The following is a 12,826-nucleotide window of genomic DNA, read 5'->3' as shown; positions in this document are numbered from 1 at the left end:
AGGGGACTAATGATGAAGTGCATTTACTACCTGACAGAGCTGATGGGCACAAGATGCAGAATATGATACATATTTTCAGAACTGGCCTATGGAAGAATTTGTTTTGCTTGACTATGCATATTTGTTATACAGGCTTATATGCCAAGGGTAAGACGAAACTCACATGTTCCTGGCTTTGAGGCTAACTTTCAATCTACTACCTTACATTGCCTCTTATTATAGGCAAACATATTTCCTTAATTGCTGATGTAAGAGGAGCATGTTCACCTTTGAACTATACCTCAAGATCTCTTTGTCCATCCCTAGCTTCTCTCTCACACCATAGCAATACATCTCCAACTGTCTCTTGGACATTGCCATGGATATCCTAGGACTCAACTCAACCCAACATGAACTCAATATCTTACCCCCAAACCCTGTCCCCTTTTCAAACTTCCCAATTACTTTTCAGGACACAACCATCTCCTCTCTTCACCCAGGCAACCAGGCTTTAATTCCATGAGGAACACAGATCGACAAAAGAATTAATAAATGGAAAGACCACGAATCAAAAAATGAACATTTAGAATAGACAGAACAGGAAGAGAACTGATAAAGAAAATAAGGCATATATATATATTTTTTAATAAAAAGATCTTGAAAATGAGGGGGAAAACTGTAACAAACAAAAGAAATTGAAGGGGCAGAAATGAGGAAGGTTTTTAATGACTTAAATTTAATTTCACTACTTAAATTAAAGTGAGAAAAGAAAGGAAGAAAGAGGGGAAGAATTAGATAATTAAAGAAAAGGAAGAAAGGAAAAGTAACCAATAATACATACTTTGGCATCATCCTTAACTGCTCACTCCCACTCCCTCAACATACCCACATCTTGTTATTTTTACCTTCACAGTGCCTCTCCTTGTAAGTACTGTTCTCTCCACATATGCAGCCACAATTCTAGTCTAGGCCCTCATTACCTCTTGTACACACCAACTGGTCTCCCTGCTTTAAGGCTCTCCCCACTCAGGTCTATCTTCCACTCAGTTGTGAAGATGATTTTTCAAAATCATAAGTCTGAGCATGTCACTTCCTTGCTAAGTGAACTTTATTAGCTCTCTGTTTCCTGCAGGGTCAAATAGAAAAGTCTTCTGTTTAAAGGTCTTCATAACATGGCCCTTTCCTACCTTTCCAGTCTTCTAATACTATTTACCTCCATGTACACCGTCATAGTTACTTCTCTCTGTTTCATTGTTCAGTCGTTTTTTTCAGTCATGTCTTACTCTTCATGACTCCATTTGGGGTTTTCTTGGCAGAGATACTGGAATGGTTTGCTATTTCCTTCTCCAGTTCACTTTTACAGATGGGGAAACTAAGGCAAGCAGGATTAGTCAACTTGCCTAGGGTTACACAGCTAGTAAGTGTCTGAGGCCAGATTTGAACTCAGGTTTTCTTGACTCTAGGCCTGGTGCTCTATCCATTATGCCACCTAGCTGCTCCTTGGAAGAAAAAGCTTTGTTTCATTACGTATGATCTTTTCCTCCCAAGTACCACAGCTGGAGCTCCAGAAATCCTCCCCTTAGTTCAATTACTTCTATCCTTCCTTCTCCTTTAGGATAAGAGGGGAAGGAGACCACCTTTCAGATACAGTTACATGATCTTGAATATCAGCATCTTTATTTTGTCTGAATTTGTTAGTCAATAAGCATTTATTAAGCATTTATCATATACCAGACACTGTATTGGGCATGTTGTTCATCCTTCATTTTCAAAGAGGACCAATGACATCATGAGTGATGTCTTGACTTTTGAATGAATTGGATTTAAGTGAGGCAAAGTTGTACAAAGTCCTCAGCCTCACTCTCTCTTCCAGAGTCATCAAAGTCCAGTGGCATGACAAAAGTCAAAATGACTGGCAATGTTTCTGGACTGCAGTGAATGACCTTGGTGTCTTCCATGTCTGATCAAGCTCTAAGTGCTCCACAGGGCCTGCTTCAAAGCTTTCATGGTCCTTGGAACAAATTGTTCTCATTGGCCCATTCCTCTAGGAGGTCTTCACGTGCTTGAGGTAGACATCCCCCAACTCATTGATGGTCTGAGGCCTGTTAGTTACCCTCAACCTGGTTTATCCTGCCGCTGAGACAGTTTGCTAATCACATGCTGAAGATGAGCTTTTTTTGATTGATTGTGAAACTGGAAAGGGGTGCATTCAAAAGGCATTCATCAAGCTAGAAGTGTATCTTAATTCTGACTCTGCCTAATATGGAAAAGAAGAATGAGCTGTTGGCCACCTTTGGAAGATAAGAGTCTTGCCCTTTCTTGCTTGGAGTCAGAATGAAAACAAGAGTGCATGATAATGATTTTGCTTCTGTAAAGTTCATGGCTATTCCTTATTGCTTTTAAGTGAAGAGGCTGATTATGTTTATGACCTTGTGAACTTTGAAAAGTCAGAAGAATGAGCCACCAAAAGTCTAGGCATTGGAGTCCATGCCAGGATTTGCTTGAAGCCAGACACTTGGGAGTGAAGTAAAAAACTACTTGACCTAGACCCACAGTAGCAGAGATGAGGATTTATCCATAGTGTCCATGGGGACACATTGCATTTAGAAGTGAACTTGGTCGCATGAATTCTATGTAGAAACTGCCTTAAGTCTTAAAAATAAGCCCATTCATATGAACAGGCAGTTCTCAGATGAAGAAATTAAAGCCATCTATAGTCATATGAAAAAATGTTCTAAATCACTATTGATTACAGAAATGCAAATCAAAACAACTCTGAGGTACCACATCACACCTATCAGATTGGCCAGCATGACAAAACAGAAAAATGATAAATGTTGGAGAAGATGTGGGAAAATTGGAACACTAATATATTGCTGATGGAGTTGTAAAATGATCCAACCATTTTGGAGAGCAATTTGGAACTATGCCCAAAGGGCTATAAAAATGTACATAGCCTTTGACCCAGCAATAGCACTTCTAGGGCTATATCCCAAGGAGATCATACAAATTGGAAAAGGACCCACATGTACAAAAATATTTATAGCAACTCTTTCTGTGGTGGCAAAGAATTGGAAATTGAGAGGATGCCCATCAATTGAGGAATAGCTGAACAAGTTGTGGTATATGAATGTAATAGAATACTGTTGTGCTATAAAATATGATGAGCATGCAAACTTCAGAAAAACCTGGAAAGACTTGTATGGATTGATGCTGAGTGAAGTGAGCAAAACCAGGAGAACATTGTACATGGTAACAGCCACATTGTGTGATGGCTAACATTGATAGATTTAACCTTTCTCAGTAAGGCAAGAATCTAAGACATCTCCAAAGATCTCATAACAGAAAATACTATCCGCATCCAAAGAAAGAACTATGGAGTTTGAATGCAGATTGAAGCATACTATTTGCTCTTTTTTTCTTCTTCTGTTTTGTTGTTTCCTTTTTCTGGTGGTTCCTCCTATTGGGTCTAATTCTTCCTTACAACATCACTAATGTGAAATACATTTGATAGGAATGTATATGTATAGCCTATATCAGATTGCATGCCGTCTTGGGGAGGGAGTGAGGAAGGGGGAGAAAAATTTAAAACTCAAAAGCTTATGGAAGTGATTATTGATAAAAATAGATTAATAAAAAATAATAAATAAGCCTATTCTCCCCCCAGGGATTGAGATAGTATAAGTATAATAGTATGGTATTAGGTGAAAATGTTTGTAACTTCTTTTCTTTTTCTTGTTATGTCTTTATAGTAAATATCCCTCTGTAAAAGCTAATTGATGGTAGTTGATGAAATGGAATTGGGATGCAATCACTGGTGAGGAATACATCAGAATGGGGAGGAATACATCAGAATACTATCAGCTCAAGCTGATAGCATTAAAGAAAGGGGACCCCCAACCTCTCAAGTGTACCCTAGAATCTGGAGGGTGAGCTGTAGCTGGTCTCACACTGAAAGAGTGAGTTGAGAGTAATCATTACATTTATATACTCAAAATTATTTATTTTGTCTTTTATGACTAGTTCTATCCCTTGTTTGACTATTGATCCCTTAATAGCTAAATCTGATGGCTGCTGGCCATCACCTCTATTATTTTTCCTCTGTTTGACTTCCAGGACACTGATCTCTTTCTTGTTTCTTTTCCTAGCTTCATTGTCTTCTTCCTATCCCTTAAGTGGGAGTGTCTCAAGGCTCTGTCCTGGACCATCTCTTCTTTCCATGTGTTCTCTCCCCCTTCACTCTCTCCCTTGGTGGTCTCCTCCTCTCCCCTTGGTGAGTCATCATCTATATGAATGACTCTCAAATCTATATATTCAGCCCTAATGTTTCCCTTAAACTTCACAACTGCAACCTCATGTTAAAAATCTTCCCTGAATGTCCCACTGTTGCCTCACACTGAACATATTCCAAACTAAACTTTTCCCTTAAACCTGACCCTCCTACCAACTTCCCCATTTCTGTTAATGGCATCAACATGTATTCAGACTCTAATTTCAGTTCATCTCTGACTCTTCTCCCTTTTTCGTACTGCACATATAATCCATTGCCAAATACTGTTAAATCTATTTCCACAATGTCCTTCAAATATGCTTCCTTCTCTCTGTGCACACTGACTACTCTTATCACCTCTCACTTGTACTATGGCATTAGTACCCTAATTGGTGTCCCTACCTCTAATCTCTCCCTTCTTCAATTTATCTTTCATAGAGCTTCCTTTATCTTCCTAAAGTGCTACATGACCCTCCTGCTTAAACATTTTCAGCTCTTTCTTATTGCTTCTTTAAAAAAAACTGTACACACAATTTTATTGATATCTTTTGTTTACATGTTGCCTAGATTTCCCCCTGTGTCCTTCTCTTCCTTCTTCCTAGAGAGCCATCCCTTATAACAAAGAGGTTTTTTTTTTTTTTGAAAGAATGAGAGGCTTTGTATTTCTAGGATAAAATATAACCTTCTTTTCCTGGAATTTAAGGCCCTCTATAATATGTTCCCAATCTGTCTTTCCAGCCTTATCTCAGATAACTGTCCTTCATTCATTTTACATTCCATCCAAATGGAATAGCAGTTTCTCAATCCTGATATGCTGTCTCAGCTCTGTGCATTCCTGTAGGCCTGTCCTCATTCCTGGAATGTACTCCCTTCTGCTCTCAGCCTTTCAGAATCCTTATCTTCTTTCAAGGCTTAACTCAGGTGCCCCTTCTATGTGAAATCTTTCTACTCCCTGCCCTTGCCCCCAGCTGAAAGCAGTCTCCCCCTCCTCAGATTTTCCTGTGTACTTTGTCTGGAATTTCCCTTTGCCTTTGTTACTTCCCTACCTTGTATTTGCTATACCAGTGAAATCACAGATCCAGTGCTTGTCTATATCCCTGCAGTTGAAAGCCAGTTTTTAAAGAGGTGATTGTTTTACTTTTCATTTCTGTGTTCTCAGAGCCTTTCCTGTGCGCCCAATAAGAAGTTAATGAGTGATTGCTGTTTGTAGTTGACCCTGGGGAACAAGAGAATAGCATAGCATTAGACGGGTGTGCAAAAAGGGACCCCTTAAATACCCTCACATCCTGAAAACAAGGAGAAAACCTTAGAATGAGGGGAAGGATAGTTCAGATGCCTTATCCATCCCAAATGGGACCTCCTCCCATTTCAGAGCATCAAAAGTCAAGATATTTCTGACACTGAAACATAAGGGCCTGAGAGGAGGCAAGGGAGTCAAGGATAGAACAAATCAAGTAATTTACTCTAGATATGTTGCTGAACATTGGGACATCAAGGATTAATGTATCCCAGGGGCTCTTACTAGCTTCTTCTCTGGATTGTGCCTTCATTTCCCTGACTTGAGAATTGTCCTCCAGGGTCTATACTTCAAATCCCATGTCCCTGCTTTCTGTGACTTCTCACCCTATTAACAATGTTAATGGTTTAGGGTGGGTGTATTTGTCCAAATAGGATTTCATTTCATATAGGAAACTCCCTGGCATAGAAATTCCCTTTCCAAATGCAGATCTGCAACTATAGATAATTTATGGATTCAGAATACGGATTTCCTCATAAATTGTTCACCTATCCATAAGTCTGATAGGTAATATGTTCATATTTTTCTTGTAATATCTCTCTTTGTATCTAGGTCATATAATCATTTTGACCTTATCTTGGTAACTGTTATAAAATATCAGTTTATGCCCAGTTTCTGCCAGATTTCTTTCCAGTTTTCCCAGCAATTTTTACCAGATAATGAATTTTTATCCCCCCAACTTAAATCCTACATTCATTTGCTGCAAAACTATCTGGTACTTGCTAAGAAATAGAAGTTAGATCAGTGGAATCTTTTTCCATCAAAATATTTCCCTTGTCTTTCAGTAAACTTTCCTATACCCTCTATTCAATAGGAAAGGAAGGAAGGAAGGAAGGAAAGAAGGAACAAGCATTTATTAAACACCTACTATGTGGCAGGCACTGTGTTAAGCTCTTTATGAATATTGTCTCATTTGATCCTCACAACAACCTTGGGAGTCGAGAGCTATTATTATCCCTTTTTTACATTTGAGGAAACTGGGACAAAGGTTAGGTGACTTGCTCAGGATCAGACAGCTAGTAAGTGTCTGAAATTGGATTTAAACTTAGGTCTTCCAGACTCCAGGGCACTGGAAATACATTATAAAGTTTACCATGAATGTGCATTTGAGAATTAAAAATCAAGATTAATTTCAATTGGATAATATAGTTATCTACCAAATACCCCAGATTGAGCCTCCCTGTCTTTGAGAGTTGTCTGGGGCTCTGAGAGGTTAAGCAACTTGCTCAGCCAGCATGTGTCAGACCTATATGGCAAGTCCTCTGTCTCCCATACCATACTGCCTTTCCTTAAGGTATTATTCTTTGTTTTATCAGCAATCCCTAAGAAGGAATCTGGATAAAAGTATCTTCTTGGGGCAGCTAGGTGGCGCAATGGATAGAGCACTGGCCCTGGAGTCAGGAGGACTTGAGTCCAAATCAGCCTCAGACACATAACACTTAGCTGTGTGACTCTGGGCAAGTCACTTAACCCCAATTGCCTCACCAAAAAAAAAAAAAAAAACCAAAACAAAACAAAACAAAAAAAACCAAACCAAACAAAAAGCCCTAAAAGTATCTTCTTGGTGACTGATGATATACAACTGAGTTTCTATGCGGATTAGTTTTCCTTTCCAAGAATAACCCTAACCAAAATATTTATAGCAGCACTTTTTTTGTGGTAGCAAAGAATTGGAAACAAAGTAGCTGCTCATTGATTGGGGAACGACTAAACAAATTGTGGTACATGAATGGAATGGAATATTACTGTGCGGTAAGAAATGAATGTGATGAATGAAATGCAGAAATAATTTAAATGAACTGATGAAGAGTGAAGTAAGCAGAGTCAAGAAAACCATATACATGACTGCAACAATGGAAATTGAAAGAACAATCACACACAAAATTTGAAAAGGACCTTCTACCTCTGCAGAAGGGTAGGTTGGAGGGGTCTTCTCATATCTCTTTTTTGGAATCATGCTTGTCCTTCGAAATTTTACAACATTTGGGAGAAGCTAGGTGGTGCAGTGGATAGAGCACAGGCCTTAAAGTCAGGAGGACCTAAGTTCAAATCTGGCCTCAGACCAAACACGTGACACTTACTAGCTGTGTGACCCCGGGCAAGTCACTTAACCCCAATTGCCTTAAAAAACCCCAAGTCACTTAACTCCAATTTTGCAACATTCGTCTTTAAATTAATATATCAAAAAATCCAAAAATAATGTACTTGACTCTGTATTTTTGAATTTTTTGATGTACTAATCAATTATGTTGATTCTTTCTTTTCTCTGCTTTTTTGTATTTTTAAAATGTTAAGTGTTATATGAGATGATTTTCTGGGATGGAGGGAGAGAGAGGGAGAGAGAGAATTCTGGTGAGGCAAAAAAAAGACATCAATTAAAACTTGTTTTTAAAAAAGAGTTTAGAACAATCATATGACGATTTGGAGAGTCTTGATGCTGGCGCACAAATATTTGGGGGTGAATATCCTTAACTAAGGTGTCTTCTTTCCACTCTGACTCTGGGGTGTTTATAGGTCCTTGGGAGGCTCTTGGATAAAGCTCTGATGCTAATGCTATAGGCAGAGATACCTCAAATAAGTTCCAGCGGCTGCTCCACCCCCACCCCAGACTAGCCAAAGAAACAAGCTTTGGGATTCAAGAGGTAAAGTGAGTGGGGGAACTACCTTTTTATTAGGGCATCAAATTATTGTTATGGTCTAAGGGGTTCCTGAAAACCAGTTGCTCTCTTTCCCAGGAACTCCATACTATTGTCTTTCCTATTTTGATAGAGAAATGTAGAAGCTGATGCCTCATCGATCACAGATTTAGTCTCAAAGCTTAGAGATCGCTGTGTCCAAACCCCTCATTTTGCAGAGGAGAAAACTGAGAACTCAGAGAAATTAAGTGACTTGCCTGAAGTTATATAAGTCATCACTAGCAGAGCTAGTATTTAAACCCAGGTTCTCTGACTCCAAAGCCACTAATCTTTCCACAATATCTGGCTGCCCCAGTCTTGCTGCAGTCTATGACAGCTAGGTGACTCAGTCGATAGAGAGCTAGGCCTAGAATCAGGGAGACCTGGGTTCAAATCCAATCTCAGACACTTGCTAGCTGTATGACCCTGGGCAAGTCACTTAACATTGTTCGCTTCAGCTTCCTCATGGGTAAAATGGGGATGATAATAGTAGCACCTACCTCCCAGGGTTGTTGTGAGGATCTTATTTGTAAGGTGCTTAATAAATGCTTATTTCTTTCCTATCTCACATCACTATTCATGGGGATGTTCTTCCCCATGTTTAATCTGAATTTCTCCTACTTCAGTTTCTGGCCATTGATGGTAGGAGTGTTAATTACAGACTTATTATGCCTCTCCTCTGTGCTAAGTATTGCTCTGAGTATTCTGGGGGCTACAAAGAGGTATAAGTCAGGGAGGCTGACTTATGTGGTAGAGAAGCTAAGCCTTGACAAGGCAGCACAGGCAGTCCCCAACTTGTAGATGCCCAATTTATTCACATTCCTCACATACCAGTAGCTATCTGAGAATGTGGCCCCGTGGCCACAGGAGCTCACTCTGAATTCTCTTCTTGCTGCTACTATTTGGGACTTCCTTCCTCATCTCCCTTGCTCTTGCCAAGCTTGCTGCCACTCAGGACCCTTCCTATACCCCATCCCTTGTTTGTCTTCTCACCTGGCTTAGGGGACAATCAAGGACAAGGTGCACAATCACAACAATGGCAGGGAAGATGAAAGGGAAGGAGGAAGAGTGGGAAAGACACTGGAGGTGGAATCTGAGGAACTAGATTCCAATCCTGGCTTTAATGGTGACTAGCTATGTGACCATGGACAAATCACTTAACCTCTCTGGGCCTGTGTAGCCTTATCTGTAAAAAGGGGATGGTAATAGCTGTTATTTCTAACCTCACAGAGTTGCTGTGAAATCAACATGAGGTAGAACCTAAAATGCTATGGAAATGTGAGTTATTATTCTCTGTACCTCAACTCCCCCTTCCCCCCTCCATTGTTGGGAGTGTTGATAGCCCCTCTCTCATCTACTCATGCTATGCTAAAGGCCCAGCCCCCACTCCAGCTTCCAGAAATACCCTAAAAGCCAAGATCAGGCCTCAATGAGTATGGGCATGCCTTTGAAATAAACACAAATCCTTTGTTTATTTCCAACCTCACCATTAACACATATAACTTCTTTCTTTCCTTATGGGAGGGAGAGAGAAAGAGAGAGACAGAGACAGAGACAGAGAGAGACAGAAAGAGCACAGAGGAGAAACAGAAAGAAATAATTCTTCCCCTCTTCCCCCATCCTGCCTCCCTCTTTTTTTGTTGTCACTGAAAGCAAAAACTGGCAGGATCCTTTCAAAGGTCTCTGCCTTTGCTTGAGGGACAAGGGAGACTACTAAGGTTCCAACGCTAGAAGCATCTCAGGATATCGAATCCACTCTATCCATTTTACAGAGGAGGAAACTGAGGTCCAGCAGTTTAAAAGACTTGCCCAAGATCACACAGGTGATAAGCATCAGAGCTCAGGTTGTGGACTCTTTGTCCTCAGACTTCACAGCCAGGTCTTTAACCACTGTACCATGCTGCCTCTCCTCTCTCCTTTGGTGGTTTAGAGGAGGAAATCCAGGTCAGAATCAACAGGTGGTAGTAACTATTGAAAAAAGGAAACAAACAGGACAGATTGTTCTGTTTCTTCTACAGGTCTTCTACAGATGGACAAGGAGTTGTCTGGGAGCCAGCCTAAGACCTAGAAGGGATCCCCAGAATTTTAAACACCAAAAGTGTCTGGTTCTTTACAGTTCTTTATGCCTCCATCCCAAAGCCTCAATACCCCTTCTCCCTCATCCCAATATTGTTACCCAGCAATATGGTAATCTTTGAAATACTTAGCTACTCTGATCAAGACAACGATACAAGACAATTCTAAAGGACCCATGATGAAAAATCTTATCTACCTCCTGAGAGAGAACTGATAAACTCTTGAGTGCAGATTGAAGCATACTTTAAAAAAACTTTCTTTATTTTACTTGTTTTATTTTTTTGTCTGTTTTCTTTTGCAACGTGGCTAGTAGGGAATATATTTTGCATGACTTCACATGTATAATTGATATCATATTGCTTGTTTTCTCAAGAGGCAGGAGGGAGGGAGAGAGAGCATTTGGAACTCAAATTTATTTTTAAATGAGTGTTTAAAAATTAACTAAAAATTAAGGAAGAAAATATATATGGAGAAAAAAAGAAACATTGTTACCCTTGCTGGTTAGATTCTATAGTACTATTCATATCTCATTATATCAAGTGCATCATGGGTTAAAAAGGGTTTCCTGAATTAGCCTGGGAAACTAATCTCTCTATGTTACATAGTTTCTATGGAAAAATGTATCCTAAGTTTCACACGATCTACTTGTAGCAATCTAGTTCAGAAGGGGCAGTCTGTTCTTGTATATTTGGGTAAAGAGATAGGCAGATAGATGTGACTCTCGCTCTATGAGTCTTTCCTTTCATCCTTGTCCACCTCTCCTGAAGAACTCTGGGCTTATGTGGACCAGGGGTCACCTTAAGGGATCATTATGACTAAGCTTTGATACGGATCATATTTATACTTCCCCCAAATAGGTGACAGGGTTCCCAACACCTACACAAGCACTCAATGTACAATATGTTTTTATAGTTGGGAAAAGGGGTGTGTGAGACTATTGAGAGGATACTGTTTCAGCGTCCTTTCCCAGAGAACCACCCTAGTGACTGGGGTCCTTACTGTGGCCCTGCCTCTATTTAGAATGGGTGACCAGAAATTCATTCTTCTCTGGGGCTCAGGAAATACCAGGCACTGAACTTCTTTCAGGATATTTTCCTTGGGAGGATTTTGTGTAACAATTAACAATTTTTTAAAAAATTTTACTAGTGGAAAAGACTTGGTGGGGTTGAAGTTTCAGGACATGGGTTTAAATCTCAGCTCTGCTGCTTACTCTCTATGTGACCTTATGCAAGTCATTTCATCTTTGTAGGATTCAATTTCCTCATCCCTTCCAACTTGGAATCCTTTGATTCTTTGTGTATAATTTCAAGATGACTGGGCATTTGGGGACTGTGTGAAGCACCATATGACAGAAGAAAGGTATGTGGGAGAATGATTTGCTATTACTTTTCCCCTCCTCTCCACAGCCTTGAAGACAGTGTTACTTACTGAGGAGAGCAATAGTGAAGTAGTGGGAGTTTTGATACTGGAAATGGAAATAAGGGCTCAGTGACAAGGTAGGGAGATTTAGGAGCTGAGGTGAAGTTGTGGGAATAGACAAACTGAAAGATGAAGTGGCAGTTGTTAATAATAATAGCTACCATTTATATAGCACTTTAAATTTTGCAAAGCTTTTTACAAATGTCTCATTTAATCCTCACAGCCATTATTGTCCCCATTTTACAATTGAGGAAACTGAAGTACTCATGGATTAAATGACATCCTAGGTAACTCAGCTACTAAGAATTTGAGGCTAGATTTGACTTTGAGGCTGGACTGGACTTACAGGTCCAATGTTCCATCCACTACACCACCCAAGTAAGTGGCTGCAAGATGAGGATCCATTGCTACAGCTCCTCTTTAGCTCATTGAGGGCAAGGACTATTGTGATATTGTCTTCAACACAGAGCAGAGTGTCCAGCACACAGTAGGTGTTTAATAAATACTACTTGTTAAATGATGAAAGAATTCAAAATGTAGATTCCTTGTTCCTCCCCCCTTTTTTGTCTTTGTATCTCCAACACCTAGCTTATTGCCTTGCATATAGTAAGCATTTATTACATGACTGGTAAACTAAATTCAGCTTTCCCTGGTTCATAGTACATACCTTGCTTGGGGCATTGTGTAACCCAGGGGTGGGGAACCTGCGACCTTGAGGCCACATGTGACCTTGTGGCCACGGGTACCCACTGTAACCTATTCTCTTCATGTTCTTCCAGAAGGTAAAAAGCTAATATATTGAGATGACATCTCTTAACATTCCAACAGTACTCCCTATAGAGACAATAATTATAGCAGCCCTTTTTTGTAGTAACAAAGAACTGGAAAGAAAGTGGGTGCTCATTGACTGGGCTGAACAAACTGTATATGAATGCAATGGAGTATTATTAACAATAAGAAATGACAAATATGAAGAATTCAGAGAAACTTGTGAAGACTTGCATGAAATGATGCAGAAAGAGATGAGAAGAACTGGGAGAACAATTTACATGATTACCACAGTAGTGTAAAGGAAAAAGACTTCAGAACTTTAATCAATGTGGTATTCAT

Source organism: Vombatus ursinus, unplaced genomic scaffold (genome assembly GCF_900497805.2).
Source record: "Vombatus ursinus unplaced genomic scaffold, bare-nosed wombat genome assembly UNPS02014811.1, whole genome shotgun sequence".
Classification (NCBI taxonomy): Eukaryota; Metazoa; Chordata; class Mammalia; order Diprotodontia; family Vombatidae; genus Vombatus; species Vombatus ursinus.
This window is presented reverse-complemented; position numbering follows the sequence as displayed.